Here is a 22,705-nt window from a genome sequence, read left to right as displayed (position 1 = left end):
TTATCTTCAAGGTCTCCTGCGGGTCTGCGACCAACAAAAGAAAACTGTATCTCTGGGCCTCATGGTGGAAGTTGGATAATGTCTACTGATTCATATGCATCCCTGGGCCCCATAGTGTAAATTAGATAATGTCTTCTGATTCTAAACAACAAACAGGTTCTCAGCCTTGCAGCTGCAGAAGTAAAAAACACAGTTTAAATCTTCCATTACACACCCATAAAACATAGGAACAGAAATATTCAGGCCATTGAGTCTGCCCCTCCAGTCAATCATGAGCTGATCCATTTTCCCACTCAGCCCCACTGCCTGGCCTTCTCCCCACAACCTTTGATGCCCTGGGTAATCAAGAACTTAGCAATCTCTGCCTTAAATACACATGATGGCCTGGCCTGTGGCAAAAAAAAATCCACAGATTTACCACCATCTGCCTAAAGAGATTCCTCCACATTTCTGTTCCAAGTGGATGCCCTTCAATTCTGAAGTTCTGCCACTCTGTCCTAAATTCTCCCACTGTAGAAAACAACCTTTCTACATCTACTCTGATCATGTATTTCTACATTCGAGATGTTTAAATAATCCTCCTTTGAACCCTCTCCAATGTCAGCACATCCTTTCATGAATGAGGAGCCCAAAACTACTCACAAGACTCCTTGAGGTCTCACCAGGGTCTTATAAAGCCTCATCATCACATCCCTGCTCTTGTATTCTATTCCTCTTGAAATGAATGCCAGTATTGCATTTGCCTTCTTCACCACCAACTCAACCTGCAAGTTTACCTTCAGGCTATTCTGCACGAGGACTCCCAGATTCCTTTGCATCTGGGTATATTCAATTTTCTCCCCATTTTAAAAATAGTCTGCCCATTTATTTTTTCTTCCAAAGTGCATAACTGTCCACTTTCCAACATTGTATTTCATTTGTCACTTCTCCTAATCTCTCTAAGTCCTTCTGCAGCCTCCCTGTTTCCTCAACACTACCTGCTCCCCCACCTACCTTCATGTCATCTGTAAATTTGGCCACAAAACCATTCATTCCATCATCTAAATCATTGGTATACAACATAAAAAGACTTGGCCCCAACACCATCCTCTGAGAACACCACTTGTAGCAGGCCAACCAGAATATGTATTCTGACTTTCTGCTTCCTGCCAATCAGCCAATGTTCTACCCATGCTAGTATGTTTCCTGCTTTACTATGGACTCTTGTTAATTAGCTTTACCTTGTCAACATGCTTCCGAAAATCCAAAGACACAACATCCATTGCATCTCTCAAAAAAATTCCAATAGCTTTATCCAGCAAGATTTTCTCTTAAGGAAACCATGCTGGCTTTGGCCTATCTTGTCATGTGCCTCCAACTACTCTGTAACCTATCCTTGATAATCATCTCCAGCATCTTCCCAACCATTGACATCAGGCTAACTGGGTCTATAATTTCCTTTCTGCTGTCTCTTGAATAGTAGGTGACAGTTCTGATTTTCCAGTCTTCCAGGACCATAGGAGAAAGGTTGTTACCAATGCCCCCCACAACCTCTACCGATACTTCTTTTAGAAGCAGAGAGTGCAATCCATTTGGTCCAAGAGACTTAACCACCCTTGGACCATTCAGCTTTCTGAGCACCTTCACCCTTGAAATAGTAACTGCACTCACTTCCCTTCCTTGATACCGTTTTACACCAGTCACGCTGCTAATGTCTTCCACCGTGAAGGATGATGCAATATACTCATTTAGTTCCTTTGCCATCGCCTTGTCTCCCATTATTATTTCTCCAGCATTATTTTCTAATGGCCCTGTATCTACTCTCATCTCTCTTTCACTCTTTATGTACGTGAAGATATACTTGATATTATTTGCTCGCCTACTTTCACACATCATTTTCCCTTGTTTTTTTAGTTACCTTCTATAAGATTTTAAACACTTCCCTATCCTCTATCTTCCCACTAATGTTTGCTTTCTTGCATACCCTCTCTTTTGCTTTAATGTTGGCTTTGACTTCTCTTGTCAGACCCAGATGCAACATTTTTCCAGTTGATTATTTCCTCTTTTTTGGTCTGTATTTATCCTGCACCTTATTCATTTCTTGCAGAAACTCCATCCACTGCTGCTTTGCCATCTTACCTACGTCCATTCTACTTTGGTCAGATTCTCTCTCATCCCACTGTAATTCCCTTTATAATTCCCTTTACTCCACTGACTTTAGTTTTTCCTTGATAAATCTCAAATTGAACTCAATCATATTGTGATCACTGCCTCCTCATGGTTCTTTATGCTATTCACCACAGCTGAGTTACACAGCATCAATCCAGTACAGCCAATCCCCTCATGGGCTCATCAACAAGCTGCCCAACTCCTGTATTCAATACTTTTAACTTATAAAAGCCAATATGCCAAAAGCACTCTATGATTCTATCTACCTGTGATGCCATTTTCAGGGAATTATGTATGTGTATTCCTAGATCCCTCTGTTCTACCACAATCCTCAGTGCCAAACCATTTACTGTGTATGTCCTACCTTGGTTTGCCTTCTAAAGTGAAACACCTCACACTTGTCTGCATTAAATTCCATCTGCCGTTTTGCAAACATGCTTATCCAATTTACCACACTATGATCCAGATCATTGATATAGATAACAAACAACAATGGACCCAGCATAGATCCCTGAGGCACACCACGAGTCACAGACCTTCAGTCAGAGAGGCAATCATTCTGATACTGGTTGTTGGTAGTTGGTGTGGACTCGGTGACAGGAAAACCACGAGCAGGTCTCTACCGCCATCCCTGAGGCACACCATGAGTCTCTGACTCGAGAGTCAGAGAGGCAATCATCCACCACCACTCTGTCTCCTGCAAAGACAACGTCTAATCCAATTTATAACCTCAGCATGAATACAACAAACCTCCAACAATTACAACTGCTTTGCTTCCTTTAAGACATGACCCGGGCCACTGGAATATTTTCCCCTTCTCACTCAGTCAAATGTCAGCACGGCATAAAATGTGTCTCATCTCAGCCCTGGAATTAAGCTTTCTGGTCCATATCTGGCCCATCACCATGATGAGGTGTTGGAGTCAGGTGGTCCTGGGGTCATCAGTGAGGAAGGGCAAATGTGTATGTGTACTTATGATAATGTGCAAGAGAATGAGTGAGTGTGTGTGTGTCAGTATGAGTGTGTATTTGTGAGTGCATGTCAGTGTGAGTGTGTGCATCAATTTAAGTGTATGTATGTGAGTGTATGTGCCTGTGTGTGCATATGCACCTGAGTGTGTGTGTGTGTGTGTGTGTAAGAGAGAATGAATGAGTGTGTGTGTGTCAGTATGATTATGTATGTTGGTGTGTGTGTATATCATTTTAAGTGTGTATATGCCTGTATGTCCATATTTAGCTGAGTATGTGTGTATATGCACCTGAATCTGTGTGTGTGTATATGTGGATGTGCATCTGGGTGTGTGTGTGTGTGTGTGAGTGTGATATGTGTATATCATTTTGTGTGTATGTGCGTATGTGCCTGAGTGTGTGTGTGTATGCACTTGCATCTGTGTGCCTTTGAGTATGTATGCATATGTTTGTGTGTGTGTGTGTGATTATATGTGTGTATAAAAAAAAACCTCATCCCACCTCCCTAATGTGGACACTCTGGAGTTCTGTAAAGGATCACGGGAACACGTGAGGCCGTTACTCTCCACGACTAGCTTAGTCTTCCAGTTTATCCCAGTCCTCTGTGATGTGGGAGGAGCTCAATGTGGACATATGTGGGTCTGCACCAGTTCGGTCAAAGAGACACCAATGGCCACACAGTGATGTAGTAGGTAGTGCTGTTGCCTTCCAGTGTCAGAGATCCGGGTTTGATCCTGATCTTGGGTGCTGTCTGTGTGCATGCTCTCCCCATGTTTGTGTGGGTTTCCCCTGGTTGCTCCGGTTTCAACCCATGTCCGAAAGATAACCAGCTAGGTAGTTAATTATGCCTGTAATTTGCCCTGACTGGGATTAGTGTAGAATTTCTGATACTGGTGGATGGTATTTGGTGTGGACTCGGTGACAGGAAAACCACGTGCAGGTCTCTACCCCCATGTCTGTGGAAGGACCAACCCCCCCCCCCCCCCCCAAAAGGCATTTCCCAATGCAATCTGGTAGTTGTAAAGGTAGTAGATATTTAACGGAAGAAAATGAGAAAGTCTGCAAACACTGGAGCCGAGTGCAGCACACAAAAGTGTTGGAGAAGTTCTGCATCGTTTTAGGCCTGTGTCCTTCAAGAATATCGAAAATCAGGCAGGCATCTGAATAAAAAGGTGGGGAGGGTGGATGGGAAGGGGAAGGGGGTGGAGCACAGGCTGACAGGTAAGAGGTAATGGGTGGATGCAGGTGGGTGGGTCTAAGAAGGGTAGCTCTCCAAAAGGAGGGAAGAGGAGGAGGTGAGAGGAGTAGAGAGGAAGGGAGAGAGAGGGATGAGGGTATTAACTCACCCACCCACATGTCTTTGGAACATAGTAGAAGAGTTGAGCACTCAACGGGCAGCAGGAAGCAGGTTGGAACCCAGCTTTTTAGAGCTGTGAGGCAGCAACTCTAGCTGGCTCTGTCTAGTCCTGATGTTGGGCAACAGTGTAAAGCGGTCAGGTCAATAAAGACACGGATCAACCAAGACCCAAATGAATTGTAGAGCAAGGGTTTATTGATGGTGGCCTTCTGCACTGCATTGAGACTCAAAGCGGGTGCCTTCAGGAGTTGTCTACTTCTCCACTAGTGTCTCTTGTCTCCTGGTCAGGGGGTTCTGTATTCAAGAACCACCCAAAGTTTGAGATCAAGATCTGGTCTGGGAGTATGTGTCATAGTTACACAGGGAAATCTACTGACGGTGGGATCAAGTACAATGTATAAAACATACTGAGGAAACTCTGCAGGCCGCGCAGCATCCATGGGAAGTAACGGGTGTCGGACTCTGGCTTTAACTTACTCTTAATTTAGTCTATGTGTAGTCTGAGTCCAGCGCGTTCTTTGAATGAAGTGATAGGAGAAGGTATTCGGTTCAACAGTCAATTTATTACACAGCACAAGAATAAAACTTAACAGAGCTCTGGGTCAGTCTGTTAGTTCATAGGTCACCTGCCAGTGAGCTACTCCCCGAGACTGACCCCTATTGTCCAGTTGGTTCAGTTTATATAGGTCAACCTTATCATACAGAACAAAAGTTGGCTTCCTTTGCTAGATTTCATTATCATACAGAACAAAAGTTGTCTTCCTTTGCTAGATCTTTTTGCATAAGGGTTATCACAAGTCATCTCCTGTTTTGCAGATATCTGGGGTGTAGCACTCCCATCTTAATCCTCCAGGCCAGACTATCCCGTTGTGTTGATCAGAAATTAATTCATCCCCAGATATCTCTAATCACCATTCTGTTCTTGTCCTGCCAATTTCTGCTGTTCTCTTTAACACCTCCTCCTGCCTTAATCTTCCTCCTAGACTTGTTTTCCATTCCCTTTGTTTCTTACAGGCCATTCTTTGTTCTGATCTGGCCTGTGTCTCCTGTGCTACTCACCACCTCATTTAGTTTGAGCATTCCTCCTAAATTGTTTTATGCATTTCCTCTCCCTGTATTTTGGAGAGACAATTTTGCTCAGCCAACTTTGCTCCCTGCTGTGATTGCCACTTAATCACATTCCTTTTTCCCTGAACCATGCAGTAAATATACACTTATTAATTAATCATTTATTTCATACTGTTTTAACCCCTAGATTCCAACACGGGTAATGAAGAGCTTGGGGGCAGCATGGATTACAGAGGGGGAGGCTCTCGCAGAACTCCGATCGAAAACAGGAGGAGAACCTTTTCAGGATAAGGCATCCTTCGAAGAAACATCAAAATCAGAAATTATTGTTACAAACAAGTCACGACATTTGTCATTGTACATCGCCATGGAGAAAGGTTCCTGACAGGGCCCAGGCCCAAAATGTTGGTCACCCATTATTTCCTTTGGATGCTGCGAGACCTGCTGAGTTTCGCCTGCACTTTTGTGTATTGTGGTCTGTGTATTAGGGATGGTTTGCTGCATTATTAGTTCCTTCTCAGGTGAAATAGTTATTTTTTAAAGACTATTGTGAAATTATTTCAACAAATAGTTGGGAAATCATGTTGGCCAATGCACACCATTGACTCAGTGCTGCAGAACTGGATTATCTATTCATTGCCATTGCTGATCGTGGGTTTCGGTATACCAAGTGGCGGTCAGGATTTCTGGGATGCAACAGTATCGGATTGACTGTAACTTACTTTTGGAAGATCAACAGTTTGTGAAGTAGGCTGCTTTAACACAAGCCTTTCAAACCTTTATCGCCATCTGTGAGAGGAGAGTTATTAGTAGAGGTGTGACTGACTCCTGAAGGCACCAGCTCTTACTGTGAGAGGAATCCTGTGGGTTCAAGTTCAAGATCACTTATTATAGAGGATATATACAACCAGGTGAAACATGCACACATATTACACCACACTTAATGATCACATAGATTCATAAAAATGTAATAGAAAATAAATATGTACAAATATTTTGGAATTATTTGAACATTTAATTTATAAGAGATCCAAGATTACAGGATCCTGTTCATGTCAGTCAAGTTTATTGTCATGTGTGTTAAGATGCAGGGATGGAAGTTGTTTTGTGAGCAAACTGTTTGGTCATTTCACACATAACACAAGTAAGACACAAATAGAGAAGTACAGAGCTACAGAGGGGTTTGGATTCTCAGGCCTTCAGCAACTCACATTTACTGGGCAATTTGTTTAGGTCACAACTTAATCAACGTCTCTGATCCTGACGCCTTGACACTGCTGCCAGTAGAGCTGCTGCCTCACAGCTCCAGAGACAGTAGGACTTCCAGTGCTGTCTGTTGTGAAGGTTTCCATGTTCTCCCAGTGACTGTGTGAGTTCCCTCCCAATGCCTCAGTGCTGTGCAGGTACCTGAATAAATTGGCCACTGTAAGTTGCTCTGAGGGAGGTGCCAGAAATAAGGGGAGAATAAAATGGGAGTAGTGCCAATGGAAACGTTATCCCGGCATTGCATTAGTAGTTATGGTATAAATGACGTAAAGGTCACTTGACTTGAGTTCTTGGTGGGTTGGCCCCAACTACATTCTTGGCATGGTGCTGCACTCAGTTGAGCCCCACTACTCTGTGGAAGGGTGTGCCTTCTAATGTCCCTGTGAACAGTTTAGGTTTGCATCTCAGGTTTGCCTCTGGTCGACCAAAGAAATGATCCCTGAGCCCTATTCCATGAGGTCAAGCCCCCTCCCTGCTGGCTTATCCCAACCACCACGCCTTCCATTAATATACAGATTTTCTTTTTAGTTTTTTTTAAAATTCGGAGATAAAGCATGATAACAGGCCCTCTGATTCACAAGCCCTTTTGACCAATAAAACTATCAACCCTGCACGGCTTCAGAATGTGGGAGGAAACTGAAGCACCTGGAGGAAGCCCGCACAGATAAAGGGAGAATATCTGCAACAGTGGTTCTCAACCTTTTCCTTTCCACTCACATAGCACTTTAAGTATTCCCCATGCCGTCAATGCTCTGTGATTAGTCAGGGATTGCTTAAAGTGGTATGTGGGTGGAAAGAAAATGTTTGAAAACCATTATTTTAATCGTCCCTAATTGACTCGTTATGTGCACGATTTTATAACTGTCAATGACATTTTTTCTCAAGCAAAATATTTCAGTAACAATTGGTCTGGAGCAGTGATTCTCATCCTTCCCTTCTCACTCACATACCACCTTAAGCAATCCCTTACTAATCACATAGTATAGATGGCATAGGGATTATATAAAGTGGGATGTGTGTGGGAAGAAAAAGGTTGAGAATCATTGAACTTCAAACTCCTTACTGACAGTACCGGATGCTGTAATAGCTTTACGCTAAACGCTACGCTGGCCATGCCACCCTCTCTGCTAAGCTGCAGGTTAACTGAGAAGTCTATACCTCCACTGAGATCACCAAGCCTGTCCTGGCCAGGAAATTAGCCAGAGGACTGCAGCCATCGATTACCTCCCAATTGGGATTCCACCCAATCTTTCGAAGCTTGCAGTAACTGGCCTACTTACCCCGTGCATTTCCCCCTCCCCCTGTACCTCACTGGGCTGAAAGTTACAGAGGAGTGTAATTATGCTGCCAACTTGTACATTAAACAAGGACAAGACAAATGAACTAATGAGTGTAATTGAGTTTAATGATATTTAAGTAGGAGTATTGGCTAGTCTATCTGTGAGTACAGTTTACTCAACCAGAGATGAATTAGGCAATTAGTCCTGACTGAAAGTTTATACGTTTGATTAACCAGACTTCCAGATGGAAGTGGATGATTAGACTTTGATTAATGAAGCACCATTAGTAGTCCAGAAGTCTGTTTCCCCCGATACACTGTTAATGATGACAGCATTCAAACAATACAAGACATTCCCATTGAGGTGTTCATACCATTACGGTGCAGAAATCCCAGTGCCAATATCTCTTGGTGCCCTCACACAGAAGTCTGTGAGCATAAACTTACAAAGCCCTCTGTTTGAATGACTAATTATTTTCTTTCTGTCCACTTAATTTTATTGTGAATTCTGTGCATCACCCCTGATAAGTGTCAGACTTCATGTTGTACATGTCAATGGTTATGTAATTTCAGGGGTGCAATTCATGAGTGGTCAGGGCTGTGATGCATGTCGGAGGTGGACTGTATTTTTGCAGGATCAGGGGTGACTTGCATATTCATGGGTGGATGTGTTTGTCAATGAAGGGATGAGTTTCTGTTTGCCTTGAGAATGGATGTTCAATGATGGGTTTAGGCAAGGTCAGTGGTGATGTATGTTCAAGATAAGTGGATAATGGACCAGATTACCAAAGGAGGTGCTTATGAAGCTTTGTTGCATGTTTGTTTTGGATTGGCTGTGTCAAAGTGTTTCTATTTGTGCAGGATCAGAGGCAGGTGCATTGGGAATGATTGATGCAATGCATTTGTACAGTCTCAATGTTTCAGAGAGCTTTTACAGGATCAGTGTTTCTGTGTAGGATCAACGATGAGAGTGAAGTTTCAGGACCTGTGATGGGATGCATCTGTGGTGAGATGTTCCTTTTTCGGTATCATAGGTTATTTTTAGCCATATGTAATAGTACATCTCCTTTGTTGGATACTTATTCTTATTACCTATGTACGATTTACTTATAAAACAATAAAAATATTGAACAAAAAAAAGTTTAAAGGGAAAACAGGGAAAGGTGCCCTGGTGAATGTAAAGTAAGCGAATGTGAAGAAGGGGCCTCGTGCTTAAAGGTAATGGAGCCCTCGTGAGTTTCAAGGGAGCACAGGAAACGAGACCATCAAAGGGAGCTGGTAAACACAGCGACTTTAATGGGAGAGTGAGAAATGAGGGCCCGATGAGTTTAAAGAGAGTGCCAGATAACAGAGCTTCATCAATCCCCTATAAAACCAAAAGAGTTGATAGGATAGTTAAGATGTCCGATGGGATGCTGGGCTTCATTAATATGGAGATTGAGTTCAAGAGTAGAGAGGTCATGTTGCAACTCTACAAATTTCTGGTGAGACCACACTTAGAGTATCTGGTCACCTCATTATAGAAAGGATGTGGAACCTATGGAGAGAGTGAAGAGGAGATTTACCAGAATGTGGCTTTAATTGAAAAATAGTTTTATGATGCAAGGTTAGCAGAGCTGGGTCTTTTCCCTTTCAAGCGAAGAAGGATGAAAAGAGACTTAATAGGAGTCTACAAGATTCTGAGAGGCATAGATGAGGTAGACAAGCCAGCGCCTTTTTCCCAGGGCGGGAGTAGCAAAAACCAAAGGACATCTGTACATTGTAAAGGGAGGGAAGTTTTGGTGAGACATCAGGGATAAATTTTCAATCAGAGAATTGTGGGTGCCTGGAATGCTTTGCCAGGGATGGTGCTGGAGACTGAAACATTGGGGGTATTTAAGAGACTCTTAGGCAGGCACATGGATGGAAGAGGCTTACAAAGTTGGAAGGGTTTGGAATTTCTTTTTAGGAATATATAGTTTGGCATAACATCAAGGGCCAAGGGGCCTGTACTGTGGCATAGTATTCTATGAGTTTCCAAATGATGGGATGTTGGATGATTGGAATATCACCTTATGCACATTGCTATGTGTGTAAGTGCGAGACGTCAAGTCCCAGAATGGAGATTAAGATGACTGAGCATTTGAAATGTCAACATAAAACCCTATGGACTTTGTATCCAGGTAATGAATGTGCCTGGCAGGTAATTAATTACCCTTGGGCAGTCAAAAGGCCAATGGTATAGGCATTGAATTTTCCAGTTACAGGTAATGTGCTCCTTCTCCCTTCTTGCATGCTACTCCTTTCCCCCCCTATTTTTATCCCCTTTCCAAATTGCTCCCACCCCCATCAAAAATATTCTCCACTGGTTCCATCTGGTCCTAGCTGTTCTTCATCTCTCTGTGAATTGCTTCCATTATACCTCCATTGTCACCTTCTCTATTATCAGATTCCACCACTGATAGCTCCTGTCTCCACTTACCAGTCCCCTCTACCATGCCCAACTCAACTTCCTTCAACGGACCCCCTTTATCCTTGCTTCCCTCTCCCTTTTGCTTTGAACAGGCCAATCCACTGCCATCCTTCACCCCTCCCTGGTTCACCAATCTACTGGCCCCTCCCACCCCACTCATTGTATTGGCTGTCTCTCCCCCCCCCCCCCACCCCGCGCTCTAGTCTTGGTGAAGTGTTCTGACCTGAAACTTTGACAATCTGTTTTCTCCCACTTACGCTACTCGACCCCCTGAGTTCCTCCTGCAGATTGTGTGTTTCAGCATTTGCAGTGTCTCATGTGTCTCCGAATATTGTCACTGCTGGAAAGCAGAACGAAGAAACGGCAAAGATTTGGCCATGTCATGAAGGGGATATGCTCTCGGAGTAACATTTCAGGGAAATGAAGGAGAAGGTAACCTAGTATCTTGCAACTACTAAAACATTGCATAGAGTGGGGATGGAATGAATGGTCATCTATGTGTGAGGCCTATACCTCTAATGGTTGTTGGCATAAAACATAGAACAATACAGCAAAGTACAGGCCCTTCAGCCCTCAATGTTGTGCTGACCCATACATTCCTTAAAAAAAAGTACTAAACCCTCCCTACCCCATAACCCTCTTCTTTCATCTATTTGTCTGTCGAAGAGTCTCTTAAATGCCCCCAATGTTTCAGCCTCCACCACCATCCCTGGCAAGGCATTCCAGGCACCTGCAACTCTGTAAAAAAACCCACCCCTGATGTCTCCCCTAAACATCCCTTAACTTTGTACATATGTCCTCTGGTGTTTGCTGATCCTGCCCTGGGTACTGGCTATCCATCCTATCTATGCCTCTCATAATCTTGTAGACCTCCTGTCATCCTTCTATGCTCTAAAGAAAAAAAGTCCCAGCTCTGCTAGCTTTGCCTCATGTTTCCCAATCCAGGCAACATTCTGGTGAATCTCCTCTGCACCCTCTCCATAGGTTCCATATCCTTCCTATAATGAGGTGATAAGAACCGAACACAATACTCCAAGCGTGGTCTTACCAGAGATTTGTAGAGTTGCAGCAGGACCTCTCTACTCCTGAATTCAATCCCCCTGTTAATGAATCCCAGCATCTCATAGGCTTTCTTAACTATCCTATCAACCTGTGCAGTGACCTTAAGGGATGAATAGATTTGCACCCCAAGGTCTCTCTGCTCATTTATACTCTTAAGTAACTGACCATTAACCCTGTACTCAGCCTTCTGGTTTGTCCTTCCAAAATGCATCACCTTACACTTATCTGGATTGAAATCCATCTGCCACTTTTCTGCCCAACTGCATCCTGTCCATTTCCTCTTGTAACCTTTAACTACCTTCACCTTCATCCACAACTCCTTCAAACCTAATGTCATCTGCAAACTTACTGACCCATCCATTTGCCTCTTCATCCAGGTCATTTATAAAAATCACAAAGAGCAGGGATCCCAGAACTGATCCCCACATCACTCCAATAGTCACCGTCCTCTAGGCAGAATACTTTCACTACTACTCTCTGCTTTCTTCCTACAAGCTATTAAAAAAAATCTACACAGCCAAGGTTCCACTGATCCTGTGCCTCATGACTTTATGGACGAGTCTTTCATGTGGGACCTTGTCAAATGCCTTGCTAAAATCTATGTAGACCACATCTACCACCCAACCCTTATCAATTTCTTTTGTTACCTCCTCAAAAAACTCAATTAGGCTCATGAAGCATGACCTTCCCTCAACAAGGCCCTGCTGACTATCCTTGAGTAGACTGTGCTTCTCCAAATGCTCATAGATCCTATCCTTCAGAATCCTCTCCATTAGGTTACACACCACTGATGTAAGACTCACTGGCCTATAAGTCCCAGGATTCTCCCTATTACCTTTTTTAAACAAGGGGACTACATTTGCCATTCTCCAATCCTATGGCCAATTCTGTGACCAAAGATCATAGCCACTGCCCCATCTATCTCTTCTCTCACTTCCCACAGCAGTCTGGGGTATATCACATCCAGCCCGGGGACTTACCCAACTTGAAGATTTTAAGAAGATCCAACTCTTCCATTTCCTTAATCTCCACATAGCCCAGCACACAATTCTGTTCAATATCGACCTCACAATGATCAAGATATTTTTGTGAATACTGACCCAAAAAATTCATTTAGGACCTCCCCAACCTCCTCTGCCCTACCTTCATTCTCATCATCCTTTTGTCCTTCACATACACATTAAGGTTCTCCTTAATTCTACATGCCAAGGCCTTCTCATGTCCCCTTTGAGCTCTCCTAAGTCCTTTCTTAAGTTCCTTCTTGGCTACCATATACTTCTTATGAGCCCTTCCTGTTTCCAGATCCACGTATCTAACGTTGGTTTCCTTCTTCCTCTTCACTAGTTGCCTGACCTGTTTCATCAGCCATGGTTCCCTTTTCCTACCATCTTTTCCTTGTCCCAGTGGGACAAACCTATCTTGAACCCTGCACAAGTGGTCCCTAAATTTCCTCCATATTATTTCTGTTCTTTCACCTTTAAACATCTGTTTCCGATTTATCATCAGAATCAGAATGAATTGTCCTGAACAAGTCATAAACCCAGTGTTTTGTGGCAGCATCAGAGTGGAAACATTCATACTACGAACCATTTTACAACAATAATATATAAAAAATATAAAAATAGTGCATGAAAGTAAGGTGGTGTCTTTGGTTCATTGATCATTCAGGAATCTGATGGCAGCAGGGAAGAAGCTGCCGTAAATGGCAATGGATCAACAGACAAGGATCAATAGTGGCATCAAATTGACCTGGCAGATAAAGAAGGCTAATTAGAAGATTTTCATTAAACTAGTGGTTCTCAACCTTTTTCTTTCCACTCACATCCCACTGTAAGTGATCCCTATGCCATCGGTGCTCTGTGATTAGTAAGGGATTGCTTACGGTGGGATGTGAGTGGGAAGGCAAGGTTGAGAATCACTGCTCTAGACCCAATTGTTACTAAATATTTTGCTTGAGTAACGATTAAAACAGTGGTTTTCAAACTTTTTCTTTCCACCACGTACCACCTTAAATAATCCCTTACTAATCACACAGCACCTATGGCATAGGGAATACTTAAAGTGGTATGTGAGTGGAAAGAAAATGGTTGAGAACCACTGCATTAAACAAATAACTTGCCTCAGTATTTATCAGAGAAATTAACACAGTTGTAGGGATGTAAGAAAGATATAGATCTACTTATTAATCGAAAGTCGATTAATCAAAATTAGAATGTATGTCACTTGATGTTTGCATCAGCATATATTAAAAGAAGTTAGAGAGGAGGTGGATAAGGTGTAATTGCACATTATATAGCTATTATGGAAAGGATTAGTGTTAGTGTGGACATACACAAAGGGAGATGGAGCTAGAACAGGCAGATTTAGAGCCAAAGCTTGAAGAAGGATGTAGATTCAATGGCCAGAAGCTGACTGTATACTAGATTTGGCACAGATGCTAACCTTCACCAACCTTACTGAATCTTTTGAAGAAGGAACAAATACTTGGTGGATTTACGGGATTGTAAGCAGAGCCTTTCTTCTGGTCAGTTTGTTAATCAGTCCAAAGTTCTTGTGCAGAGAACGTGTTTGCCTCTGTGATGTTATGGTTGGGTTTTTATGGGGAGTAAAGTGTTGGTGCACAATCCATGGCATCAATCAGGGTTTGCTGCTGTCACACCTGCAGAGTTCATTTTCTTTTGCCAGTCGGCCACAACATCTGTACCTTACCTGGACAAAAACGCAAACTCCTGGAAACACTCATCAGGCCAAGCAATGTCTATGGAGAGAGACGGTGCAAACGTGTCACTCTGGTCACAACCTCTGCCGTCAGAAGGCATAAAGGCCCAAAGACCATCACCTCCAGGTTCAAAAACAGTTTTTTTTCCAACAGTTATCAGGCTTTTGAACCTCACCCTGTTACATCCTGCTCTGACAGCTCGAAAGGACTGTCTGGACTATTGTTATGTTATTTTTGTTTTGTTGCTCTACAATAGCTAATTGTTTATTATCTATCTATATTTATTATCTCTATCCCTTTCCTATATATAGTTATTTTTGGTTTCTTTTAACAAAGTACATGTTCGGCTGCAGTAGGTAAGAATTTTTGTGCCTATGTACATTGTACATAGTGTATGACAATAATTTCCTTATCATTATTTGAATGATACCCTGTTTGGATTTCATTTGGAACCTTCTATCTTTATACACTCAGTCAAAACCTGGAGACTGCTGTGGCTGTTCATCCATCTATTGTGGATACAAGTACCTCTGTGATGGTGCCCAATGGAAACCCAGCAGGGATTGGGGTGCCCAAGGGCTCTGTCTCTATGTGTGTAGCCCTGTCATGGAAACCAGAAAAATGCTTGTAATTAGAGCTCTGTAGGCTCCAGGTTTGTGGCGACAGGAGGGTTTATTAACCTCATTGCTGGACAGAACCTGAGTAGATGACAGTACCTCGCCTTTGATGGATCTTGTCTCTGCAGTTTCCTCTGCTGAGCTCTTACCTTATTCACTGACCTCATCTTCATTGCTGTTGCTAAGTGGCCACACCAGGTGGGGGTATAGTCAGCCAACACAGAAAAAGGCCCTTTGGCCCATTGAGGTATCATCCACCCATTTACACTGATCCTGCACTCAATGTCCACATTGTCAGATTCTAGCACTCACCTATACACCAGGGAGCAATTTATTTTGGCCAATTAAGCCACCAGCCTCCATTCTTTCTGTATTGTGGAGGGTCATGTGGCCTCTCTACCTGGAGCCAAGTTGGAAGTCACCTCACCTGCCAATCAAGGGTTGGATCTGCCCACCTGTGAGGCTGATGCGTGATTGGTCCTGGCAGCTGACAGGATTGGTCCTCCAGCTAACAATTAATGGTTAGATCTTCCTACAATTGGTCCTTTCAGGTCATGTAGCCTCCCTCTTTTTTTCATTCTCTGTTCTTGCTGCTTCATGGAGACCATCACCAAACTCCAGGCTGAAGGCCATGGGAAGCTCCGGAGGACTGGTCCCAGATCCCGAGCCACAGTTGAAGGATAAGGGGAAAGCCAGTTAGGACTGAGATAAGGAGACACTTCACTCAGGAATTCCCTGCCAGGTATACTGGAGGAGGTGTGGACATAAGAGTGCTTCCAAACAGTATTGAATATCGCAGAAAGGCCATTAAAGTTAGCCCTGACCCCAAGGCTACTCTGAAAGGCCTTGCTGATGTGGAGGAGCATTTGGTTACTGTGTGCAGTAAAGCCAGCCTGGTCTGGTTGTCCAGTGGTCAGCCCAATCCTTCTAGCAACTGTCCACGCACACTGCAGGCAGTGATGTTGACCTGTCATCGGAGTGATCATTGACTTATTTCCTCAGATGCCCATAATTCTGCTCGATGTCACAATGCCTTTTCAAATAATTTATATTGTTATGGTCAGTAGTTAATATCATTCATCAGGCCTAGTGCCCAAGATAAGAACCAACTGAACTTGGTATCCTTGGACTTGGGAAGAAGTCTCAACACTAGTCACCAAGGGTTATGAGCGGAGAGTGGCACTGAGGTGGTGGATCAGCTGTAAGCACTTAGAATTGCAGTCGGAGCCTACTTTTTCCTATGTTCTACATTTAATCAGACATGCTCATAAATATTTTCACCTTAGCTTATGGATTGTGATCATGCAGTGAACCTAAGTGTTGAAGAAGCTCAGCAGGTCATGCAACATCCAAAGGGAAACCAATGGTTCGGGCCTGGGCCGCTCGTCAACGTATGAGCCAAAAAGGTTAGATACCTGAATAAAAAGGAGGGGTGGGTGGGAAAGGAGAGGAGGGGCAAAGGGACCGGGGTGGGGGAGAGGAGGAGCACATACAAACAGGTAAGAGTGGGTACAGGTGGGAAGGTAGAAGAGAAAAGAAGCTGGGGGGGGGGGGTAGCTCTGATAGGAGAGGGAAGGAAAGGGGCCGGGGAGGTTGGAAGAATGGAGACAGAGGGACAGGGAAAGAGAGCGCTCATAATCATATAACCACATAACAATTTACAGTACGGAAACAGACCATATCGGCCCTTCTGCTCTGCACCGATTTACGTGAAACTCCACTAGTTCCATGCACATAACTCTCCAACCCCCTCACATCCATGTACTCATCCAACCTCTTAAATGACAGAATTGACCTTGCTGCCACTACCTCTTTCGGAGGATCATTCCACTCAGCCACCACTCTCTGAGTAAAGAAGCATCCTCTTATATTACTCCTAAAGTTTTGCCCCCTAACCCTTAACTTATGACCCCTCATTCCAATCTCCCCTACCCTCAGGGGAAAGAACCTCTTCACATCTACTCTATCTATTCCCTTCATAATTTTAAATACCTCTATCAAATCCCCTCTCAACCTACATACATGCGGCATAAGAAGGAATGGCTGGAATAGGTACTTGGCGCCTGTCAGACTGGCCCATTGTGTCTCAGTCCGGATGGACAGAGGGGTTGATGTGGGGACCAATTCGAAGCCGGTGATTCCAGTCTGAGTGTTGCACACTAGGGGGCAGCAGACGCCCATGTAAGAAGCAAGTTTGCAGAGAACCGTTTGAAGATTTAGCAGCTGCTGCTCTTTCACATAAAGAGCCATTGGTAGGAATTCTCCATCTAAAAGGCTGTGGGTGCAATGACCATTCTGAGAACAAGGAAAACAGAGCACTTAGTTCCAAGGCAGTAGAGGAATTGGTCTGTTGTAACCTTATATGAAGGGAGAGCAGCTCGAGGGTCTAAATGACCCTCCTCCTGTGTTCTCAAATACTGACCTGATGCTTGTGGTGGATAATAATAATGAGTTTATTGTTATATGCACTGAAATTTATACCTGCTGCAGCTGAGCACGTACTTTGTGAAAACAAACTAAACAGACAAGTACAAAAACGAAATATAATGGTCTACTTAGTGGAATTAAAAAAGACAATAAATCGTCACAGGAATCCTAGTGCAGAAAAAAATGATTTGCAATAGAGCAGACCATTCTCTTGTGGTGCCAGAGCAGTCAAGGACTCGTGTAACAAGACCCTGTGATCAACGATGTTTGCGCACATTTCCTTGTGAAATGCAAACTGCACCATGCACTGATTGGATAGAATAGGTCCAACGGGTCGAGTGATGAGGAAGCTGGATTGGGGGAGGAAGGCGGAAGGTTAAACATGGGTGATCATCAGTGGTCAGGGTGATGATAATGGCTTATTGGCATACCCAGAGCTACGGTGTCCATATACGACATTGACTTGTGGCAGGCATCCAGATACTTTAGTAAAACAGAATCTCCAAAGTATGCATTAAATAACCCCAGTGAAGAAGAGATAATAAATGTTAAGGATTGATAGACCATAAATACTCAGAGTTATAGTTAATACAAGGAAAAGCAGGGAGTTTTGTTAGTGAAGTCTAGTTTGTGGCACTGGGTCAGGTTTGGGTGGTAAGGGGAGGCCTAAGAGCCTAATCATAGTCATCCAGTCATTGGAGAGACAGCACCAGTATGTCTTAGTGGGGGGGGGGGGGGGGGGGGGGGAGGGCTCAATCTTGTTCAGCGAAGAGGAGGGGTGTGGGGTGGTCATGCCTACCTGCCTGCCATGAACCTCCTTCGTGTGGTGGTGCCACCGGCCCCCTCCTACGTAATAGACAGACAAACGCGCTACTAGATTGCGGACTAGTGAAGCTACACTACACACTAGTGACGTGAGTCGCCAGTGACACTAGGCTGCAGGCGAGGGGGGCCAATGGACATGAGTGGGTGGGGGTGGGTCACAATACCACATTTGGGGCTGCAATGCCTGTGAATGTTCCCCTCAGTGCTGAGAGTCCTTATGGTCTATCACACACCCAATTACAGAGGTCAATTAACCTCCCAACCTGTGCGTCTATGGGATGTAAGAGGAAACAGGAGCATTGGAAGTTGGATGTGTGGAGCCCACACACTCACAAGGAGAACAGGCAAAATCCATACAGTAAGATCCAGAGGTCAAGTTTGACCCCAGTCCCTGAAGGCATGAGGCTGGGGCTTCACTCTTCCCCCCCACCACCCCCCCCCCCCCCCATTGTCACCTGAATTGGAAGGGACTTCTCCAGCATATAGGAGGGAGATTGAAAACTTGGCCGAATGATGCACCAACAACAACCTTGCACTCAATGTCACCAAAACCAAAGAGCTGATTGTTGACTTCAGGAAGGGAAAATGAGAGGTGTATAATCCAGTGATCATTGGGAGATCAAAGGTGGAGAGGGGAAACAAATTTATGTTCTTGGGACTCACTATCTCAGAAGATCTTTCCTGGACCCAACACACTAAAGGCATCATGAAGAAAGCACGTCAGTACCTCTACTTCCTCAGGAGTTTGTGGAGGTTTGGTATGACACCAGAAAACCTGGCAAATTTCCACACATGTATGGTGGAAAGTGTGAAGACCGGCTGCATCACGGTTTGCTATGGGGACACCAATAGCCATGCGTAAAACCCTGCAAAAGGAGGTGGACAAAGCCCAGGACATCACAGGTAAAACACTCCCCACTATCAAGAACATCTTTGGAGAACGCTGCCATCGGAGAGCTGCAGCAATCATCAAGGATTCACAAGCTCTGTTCTCGCTGCTACCATCAGAAAAGAGGTATCGGTGCCATAAGGCTTGCGCCACCGGGCACAGGAACAGCTGTTACCCCTCCACCATCAGACTCCTCAACAACAAACTGAATCAGAGACTCATTTCAGGATTTTTATGCACTTTATTGATTCCAATGCACAATTCCAACGCTATCTAAAGTTTGCTGATGACACCATAGTTGTTGGCAGAATCACAAGTGGCAATGAGGAAGTGTTCAGAAGGGAGATAGATCAGGTGATTGATTGGAGTGATGACAACAACCATGCGCTGAATGTTAGCAAAACCAAGATGATCGTGGACTTCCTTCAGAAGTCGGGGAACACAACATCAAGGGCTCAGTAGTGGAGAGGCTCAAGAACTTCAAATTCCTGGGAGTCAATATCTCCGAGGATCTGACCTGGAGCCTCCACGTTGATGCAACCACAAAGACGGTTCATCACCAGCTATACTTTGTGAGGTGTCTGCAGAGATTTGATATGTCATCGAAAACTCTCGAAAACATCTACAGGTGTACTATGGAGAGCAGGCTGGCTGGCTGCATCACTGCCTGGTATAGAGGTGCCAACTCTCAGGACAAGAATAAACTCCAGAGGTTTGTTAACTTGGCCAGTGACATCATAGGCACCAGACTTCACTCCATTAAGGACATCTACATGAGACAGTGTCCTAAAAAAGCAGCCTCTATTCTCAAAGACCCCCACCACCCAGGCCATGCCCTCTTCACTCTGCTACCACCTGGGGAAAAAAGGTACCGGAGCCTAAAGATGAGCTCTCTCCGGCACAAGGACAGCTTCTTCCCCTCCGCCATCAGATTCCTGAATGATCAATGAATCATAGACACTGCCTTACTTTTCATACAATATTATTTCTATTTATTTATTTTAAGGTAATGTCATAAGATCATTATAATATGAAAGTTTGCACTTTGATGCTATTGCCCAACAGCAAATTTCATGACTTGTTCATGACAATAAAATTCTGATTCTGAATTTTTTCCTCTCTGTATTGTATAGTTTGTTGACATTTCTTTATTTGTTACCATGTGTACATTGTGTATAGTTATTTTTTTGTACTACCAATTAGTGGTAATTCTGCCTGACCCGCAGTTAAGAGGAATCTCATGGTTCAATGTGACGTCATGCATGTACTCTGACAATTAATCTGAAATCTGACAGACTGTCATCTCAATGAAGTCTGGAGCATCCGTTTGGATTGCATGGTCACCTTCCTAAAGAGCGGCAAAGGTTCTAACAGATGACACCTTCCAGACCACCACTCATTCCCGAGTCACCTACGCTCTATTCCCATAATGAACGTGAATTCCTAGATGAAATTCCAAACTACCTATTCACAGGATAGTTCAGATTAATATCTTGCTTCATTCTTTCTCCAGAAGCACAGTTTGATCTGCCAGCATCAACCAGAAACATTGCTAGTGTTCAACCCAAAGTAAGTGGAAATGCTACTGAGATGTAATCTACTGATAGATGACTTGTGGAAGCAGTGCCATTTCTCAACATGACATTACATGACACTATCAGCAAGCAGCCCCTGAAAGCACTGGAGATGGATGGAGCAAGATGAAGCACCCCTCAGTGAGTTGAATAGCACTCAGGAAGAGGTCAGAAATCAGACAGAACACATCTGGGAGGTCAAACTGTGCTTAATCAGAGTGAAACGTGTGAAAGTAAACCAGTGAACGACTCCACAACTGGCCAAAACGTGTATCATTCTGTTGAGAAAGGTGTAGATGGAGGGGTGATTCTCACAGTACAGTTCAAATGTGACACAGCTTGGAGATGTGAGGTAGTACGGGAATTATTGATCATGCCCTTAAGTAACAAGGGCCTCGTGCAATTGTTTATGTTCCCACACGTTGACTGACTTTTGACGAGGGGCTTGTCCATACAAGCAGGAAGTTCTGGAAACACTTAGCATGTTAGGCAGCATCTGTGGGAAGAGGAACAGAGCCAACATAGAACATTACAGCATAGTAGAGGCCCTTGGGCCCACAATGTTGTGCTGACCTATGTAAACCTACTTCACATCAATCGAGCCCTTCTCTCCCACCTAACCATAACCCTGTATTTATCTTATATCCATGTGCCTATCTAAGGGTCTTTAGAATGTCTCTATTGTACCAGCATCCAACCACCACCCCTGGCCAAATACTCCAGGCTTGCACCACTCTCTGGGTTAAAAAAAAAACCAACTTATCCCTGACGTCTCCCCTGAACTTTCCTCTGCTCATCTTAAAGATATATCCTCTGGCTATTGTCAGCCCAGGAAAGAGGTGCTGGCTGTCCATCCTATCCAAGCCCCTCATGATCGTATATGCCTCTATTAATGTTTCAGGTCGAAGACCTCTTGGTCAGAGCTCATAGATTTTTGCAGCTTTTTTTTGATTTTCACTCAATGGTCAGAAGCTTTGCAAAATGATTGCTGCAGAGAAAGGATCGGAGGTCAATCCACAGGACAAAATGAGTGGCAGAGAGGATCACTGGAGTCTCCCTCCTCCCCATCAACATGATCTACCGGGATTGTTGTCTGAAGAGAGTGTGCAAACCATTGAGGGCCCAGGCCACCCTGCATATAGCATGTTTCAGCTGCTCCCGTCAGGGAAGAGATACAGGAATGTCAGAGCCAGCACCACCAGGATGAGGAGCAGCTTCTCCCCACGGGCAGTGAGAATGTTGAACGACCAAAGGAACTATTCACACTAACTATCCGAGAATATTGATTTATTTATTTCTCTGTGTGTGTGTGTGTGTGTGTGTGTGTGTGTGTGTGTGTGTGTGTGTGTATATGAGTACTTGTCCTGCTTATGGGAGGCAAGGTTGCTGCAGCAATTAGCACAATGCCTTTATAACACCAGCGATTGGAACCGGGGTTTGAATCCCGCGCTGTCTGTAAGGAGTTTGCACGTTCCTGCATGGTTCCTCCCACTGTTTGAAATGTACCGGAGGAGTAGGTTAATTGGATTAAATTGGGTGGCATGGACTCATGGGCAGAAATTGCCTGTTATCCCATGCTTTATGTCTGAATTTAATATTTATCTATATGTGTTTTATGTCTGGTTGTATGTCTGTATGTTTTGCAGCGAGGACCAGAGAATGCTATTTTATCAGGTTGTACTTGTACAATCAGATGACAGTAAACTTGATGTGACTTAACATGATGTGCAGTGTTAGTTTCACACCAGGTTTGGGCAACAGGTAGACTACTGTTCAGTTCACCCTGACATTTTGTGTCGGCGATGTTAGCAGGAAAATTTCAGTAAAATTCCAAAAATCCAGTGCATTGGATGAACTGATTTTCCAGACTAATGGGTATTACTCAAACATGTTGACTGATAAAGTGGTCATGTCTGGATATGGAATGGCAAATGGGAAGCGGGAGTACTCAACAATGATAGAAGGAAGAAAGTATTCCCGTTCATGGAGGGGAGAGGTCCCTTAAAATCATTGAGCCATTCGAAGGGCCTGGATGACTTGATCAGAGTGGTAGA

At 44.0% G+C, this 22,705-nt stretch overlaps 1 protein-coding gene across 1 annotated transcript in view; it reads left to right on the top strand.

Annotated features, from left to right (window-relative positions):
• The window catches only part of LOC138743570 (cilium assembly protein DZIP1L-like), a 149,412-nt gene extending 143,599 nt beyond the window's left edge, over nt 1-5,813 (top strand). Inside the window, 1 exon segment of the mRNA XM_069899075.1 lies at nt 5,729-5,813. The gene's annotated coding sequence lies outside the window, so the exon portion shown is untranslated.
• The last annotated feature ends 16,892 nt before the right edge of the window (nt 5,814-22,705 follow it).

Source organism: Narcine bancroftii, chromosome 9 (assembly GCF_036971445.1).
Source record: "Narcine bancroftii isolate sNarBan1 chromosome 9, sNarBan1.hap1, whole genome shotgun sequence".
Lineage (NCBI taxonomy): Eukaryota > Metazoa > Chordata > Chondrichthyes > Torpediniformes > Narcinidae > Narcine > Narcine bancroftii.
Note: the sequence above shows the minus strand (reverse complement) of the source record. Positions and strands in the feature narration are given on the sequence as shown.